The sequence below is a fragment of the Sinocyclocheilus anshuiensis genome, unplaced genomic scaffold (assembly GCF_001515605.1).
Source record: "Sinocyclocheilus anshuiensis isolate Anshui unplaced genomic scaffold, SAMN03320099.WGS_v1.1 scaffold975, whole genome shotgun sequence".
NCBI classification, from domain to species: domain Eukaryota; kingdom Metazoa; phylum Chordata; class Actinopteri; order Cypriniformes; family Cyprinidae; genus Sinocyclocheilus; species Sinocyclocheilus anshuiensis.
The window spans coordinates 139,042-144,136 of NW_015547693.1; positions in this window are offsets into that span (position 1 = coordinate 139,042).

A 5,095-nucleotide genomic window follows, 5' to 3' on the forward strand; every position below is an offset into this window, starting at 1 on the left:
CCCTTAGTTTCAAAATACTTACAGTAGAAATAATTTGTAATTTTACAGATTATTACTCCTTTATTCTCCAAACTTCGCATATTGTTACCTTATACCTACACGGAGGTACTGAATAGGTACACTGTAATTACAAAAAAGTTACGCTGTAAATTATGTTTACTTACGCAGTACATTGCGGGTTGTAATCTAAAGCGTTACCAATATTTGTGCTATTCTCTCTTTCATACACAGCATGCTGCTCTTATGATTAGGGATGGGAATCATATGGAATTTAATTTCAGTTAGCAGGTTCATTCCATAATGATTCTTTATACCTGAAGAATAATTGGTCTTAAGTACTGAACAAATATATTAAACATGTATTTAATTATTATTTAAATTAACATTTATTATGACAGAACGCTTCTTAAACCGTATAATGCTCTCCTATGAACAGTCAGTCAGGAATTACATGGATGAGAGTAATATCTTGTTATTTAGAGAGTAAGTCAAGAACCATTCTGATTATTTCAGTGAGTGGATTATTAAGCTTATTTCAACTGATAATTCATGAGTTTTAGTCTTCTTTTTTTTATCCATTCAATTATTTAAAAAGAATCAGTTTGTCAATCAGACTACACTAGCCAACCTAAAACTCAACTAAATGATAATTTCTTTTGATGTGGCGCTGTATATTCAGTAGTGTTACAGTAAAATTTCCAAAAGAAGACATTTATGATCCTGTGATACTTTTTTTAGGATATTTTGATGAATAAAAAGTAAAAAAAAAAAAGAGAGAGAGAGAGAAAAAACAGCATTTAATCAAAGTAGAAATCAAAAGTTTTGGGTCAGTACTTTTTTTTTTTTTTAAGAAATTATTTTGTTCAGCAAGAATTTGTTCAATTGATAAAAAGTGATAGTAAAGACTTATATTGTTACAAAATATTTCTATTTTGAATAAATGCCGTTCTTTCAAGCTTTCAAAGAATCCTGAAAAAAGAATCACAGGTTCCAAAAAATATTAAGCTGAAATAATAATGCAAAAAAAAAAAAAAAAAAGATAATATATAATAATACTAATGTAATACTTTCCCACCACAGGAATAAACTGTATTTTGAAGTATATTAAAATAGAAAACTGTTATTTTAAATTGCGATAATATTTCACAATATTACTGTTTTTACTGTTATATGAATATATGGAATATATTTGGAATATATATTTTAAATTAGAACCGGATTTGAATAAACACCAGTTTACTGCTTTGACAGTGATTTCTTGCATGTGTGACATGTGAAAGGACAATGTGGAAATAGAGAGGGAATCAATCACTAGTGCCATAAAACAGGTTTGTTTAGTGTAATGTTGTTCCGGCTGTCATAAACCAGGTTAGTGTGGACACATCTCAACCGGTGATTGATGACACCCGACTTCTGAAACTTATGCTGTCTTATGTACATTGGATGCATCATCCTCTTTCTGCATTGAACAGACGTTACAGACACACACACACACATACACACACACACACACACACACACACGTCATGGACTAGCACCCATTCAGTTACACTTATCACCAACAAGAACCCAAAAAGGAAGTTGCTTACAATGCATTGAGAACACACACCACACAATAAGTAACCCATCTGAACACTCAAATACTCATCATTTCTATTTAGACCTCCCATTTCTCTTTGATTTCAATCACTGGAGTGTCTCCTGCCTCTGTCTTTATTCTTTAGGGAAAAAAGTCGCAGTTAGCTCATCTGTCAATCAAAGCACATAAGTTGTCTGTTGCACGCCATACACCTCCACGAGCTCACGGCTCAATTATTAACAGGCAGGTACTAAGGCAAACTGCTGACGGGACGCCCCCTCTTGACAGCTCATTTGGAAGACAATGCCCCATGCCCCCTCCTCCCCCCACTTAACTTGTCAAAGCAGTGAAAGCACCTTGAATCTGCCTGGCGTGACGTCAATTACCAAGCCATTAGAGAGAAGGATATCACCATTTAAGAGAGAGATTTATGAAATCACCAGCCCAAAGTTACTTCTTTCTCAGCAAATTTTATAAACACATACAGTATTACTATTAAAATGGGGTTATTGGTACCCAGGAGGGAACATTTCCCCCTATAACTCTCCAAATGATTAATTTGATAATAAATATTACAAAGAAAATTTGGTCTACATCTGATTAAGAAATCCTTACAAATAAACATGCAAATGTACAAATAATGTAAATGTACACCTTTAAATTGTGTTTAAATGAATGCAGGGATTGATTATTATACATACCAATAAATCAAATTATTGTCATTTTAACCTAGGTGTAAAATAATTCTACAGTATCCTTTTACTGTAAAATTTTGTAAAAAAGAAGAATCACCTTATAACTTAAGTAATAAAAATGCCAATTTTCCAGATGATGTCACATTTTATTTTATTAAAAAACAAAAATAGTCAGTTTTGTTATGAATAATGAACATTTGTGTAGGTACCACTGTGTACATTTTGACCACAGTTCTTGGAAAGTTTTGATAGATAATTAAATTAAATTTTCCTGGTTTGGGTGCTGTTATTATTACCCTTGTTAGAAAAGGAAGTATGCATTTTTTCCATAATAAGGTATGCTAAGCAGATTTCATTTATTTATACATATGAACTGTAAAATCTAGTCAGTCCAATGTCATCCCATGCTGTCTAAAGCCCTGTCACTATTCTTTACGGTAACACTCTGGCAACTGTGGCTGCCAATTCTGAACTATAAATTTAACACAACATTTTTCACAGTGCAGAAGACTAATGCCAATAAGAATTGAACTGCCAGTTTTGTTGTGCAAATCTTTGTTTCTTTTAAATTACATTCTATAGTTGTCATGTAAGACTTTAGGAATCCTGAGTGACAGCTGTGTCATTCCGACAGAGGAGTGTTTGACTGGTGTGTGATTAAAGATCACTTACATATGGCTGCAAGTGTCATTTAGGCTTTGTGATACTAAAAGAAAAATCATCCAGTTTTGTAAATATAAAAGGAAGTGGAATCAAAGCACTAATGTGGTACAAAGTTCTTCAATATCACAATTACACATCATTTTTCGCAGAACAAAAAGAAGACGATGGCGTTCTACAACTGCAGCAATTTTCTTTGCAGGACTTTCCTTCAACGGCATATCTGCTTTATGTTATGATGGAAGTTATATGATCAACGATGTCCCTCAAAGGCATAAAACGCGAAGCCAACCGTCACGTCACAATAATGAACCGCCCCAGAGCTCTTCAACTGAACATCTCCATTCCGCTCTCTTAAAGCTCAGCTGTCTACAGCGGAGTTTCTTTCCCTTCTTTTGAGAAGAGACGACGCAGGCAGATCTGTCATTCCTCCTTTCTTTACTGCTGCGACACACCTTCCTCCTCTCAGATCTGCTCAATAATTAACCAGGCAGGTAGGGAGTCGTCGAGATGAAGCGCGGGTGGCCTAGGGTAGACGGCTTTGAAGAAGGGTAGGCATGATTGTTGATTTTTGATCGAGGTGGGTTTGATGGTTTGACAGAGCCGTCATTGGAAAGATCAACGTGGGCGTTATTACGCCTTATTGCAGGCTTCACATTAGCCGATATAGGCTTTGTTCACACAGGCAGCAAACCCATTTATTTATTTATTTTTGGTAGTCTGGACCTATGGTTTCCAACCCTGTTCTGGAGTACCTCCAAAAGTACACCCTTTAGACTTCTCTCTTATTGAAACCAAGTCTTTATTCGTGGCCTGAGGAGTAGATTCAGGTGAGTTTGATTGCAGAAACATAGGTTATGTTCCATTCTGAAGGGTTTTTCCTTATGCCACAATCCCTTGGAAAGGTTTACCCTCCAAGAGCTTGGAAGTAATAATGGTTATAAGAGACCAAAAAGTGTTCCTTGGAACGGACTTCTGTGTCATCTTACAGAGCCTGTTAAGATTTAACAGATTAAACCTGTGCAAAGAATCAAAGGAGAATCAAGGGAGCGATGCGTCCATCAGTTGTACCCTTTGAAATCTTTAATTCTGAAGGGCCCTTTGAAGTGGCCAGTTTTGAGCACTTCGGTTTGGAACGACCCTTCAATAGCCATGATTTTTCTCACTCCGAAATGCCTGTTGGAGGTGGATTTAGGCCGTTTGGAGTGCAGCAATACATAATGTGCAGAGTTGGTATCCAAAAGTGGTTTGAAATCAATTTATTGCCTCCCAGTCTGAACTGAACAGTGGTGGAAAGAGTACTGAAAAAATATACTCAAGTAAAAGTACCATTACCTTCCAAAAAATGTAGTGTGAGTAGAGTAAAAGTACTTGTCCAAAAAAATGACTCGAGTAAGAGTAAAAGAGTAGCCTATTTAAAAGTACTCATGAGTATTGAGTAGTGAGTACTGAGCTGTGGATTCTACCCCCTCATAATAAACGCTGTACACCGCAATTTATACATTTTAAAAATGTTGTACATTCTGTAATTTACATTATCTTATTTGTCATAAAGAATGAAGAATATCTATCATCCAGCAGTTTTAATTTTGACCGCCAACTCTTTAAAATACATCAAAACAGCACGGAAACAGTATTCAGTTGAAGAAAAGATGAAAGTTATTCTCAGTACAATCATCCCCATTTAAATCATAAAGTTTGAAAAAATAGATTTAAAATGTAACGACCACAAACGGAGGAAAATAGAGGAGTAAAAGTACCGATACATGACTTAAAATGTACTCAAGTAAAAGTAAAAGTACACAATTTTTTAACTACTCAAAAAAGTACAATTACTGATAAAAAAACTACTTACTTATGGTAACGTGAGTAATTAATCGTTACTTCACACCCCTGGAACTGAAAAATTCAGTTTTCCATCCTCACTGACAGCTACTCTTTGTTTCTTGGCATCGTGCTTACGATTACATCACTTCAATAAAAATCAGTGTGGATACAGCAGATATTGACTACACTGTCTGAACAAGCAGATCCAATTTCATATTTACCAAATGTGGACCGTCAGTCCTAAAGACTGAATTTGAAAACCAAATAAGATTTGTGCGAACAAAGCCTAAAATTATCTACTGAGGCCACAATGAACGATTTTTGCTCTCAAATC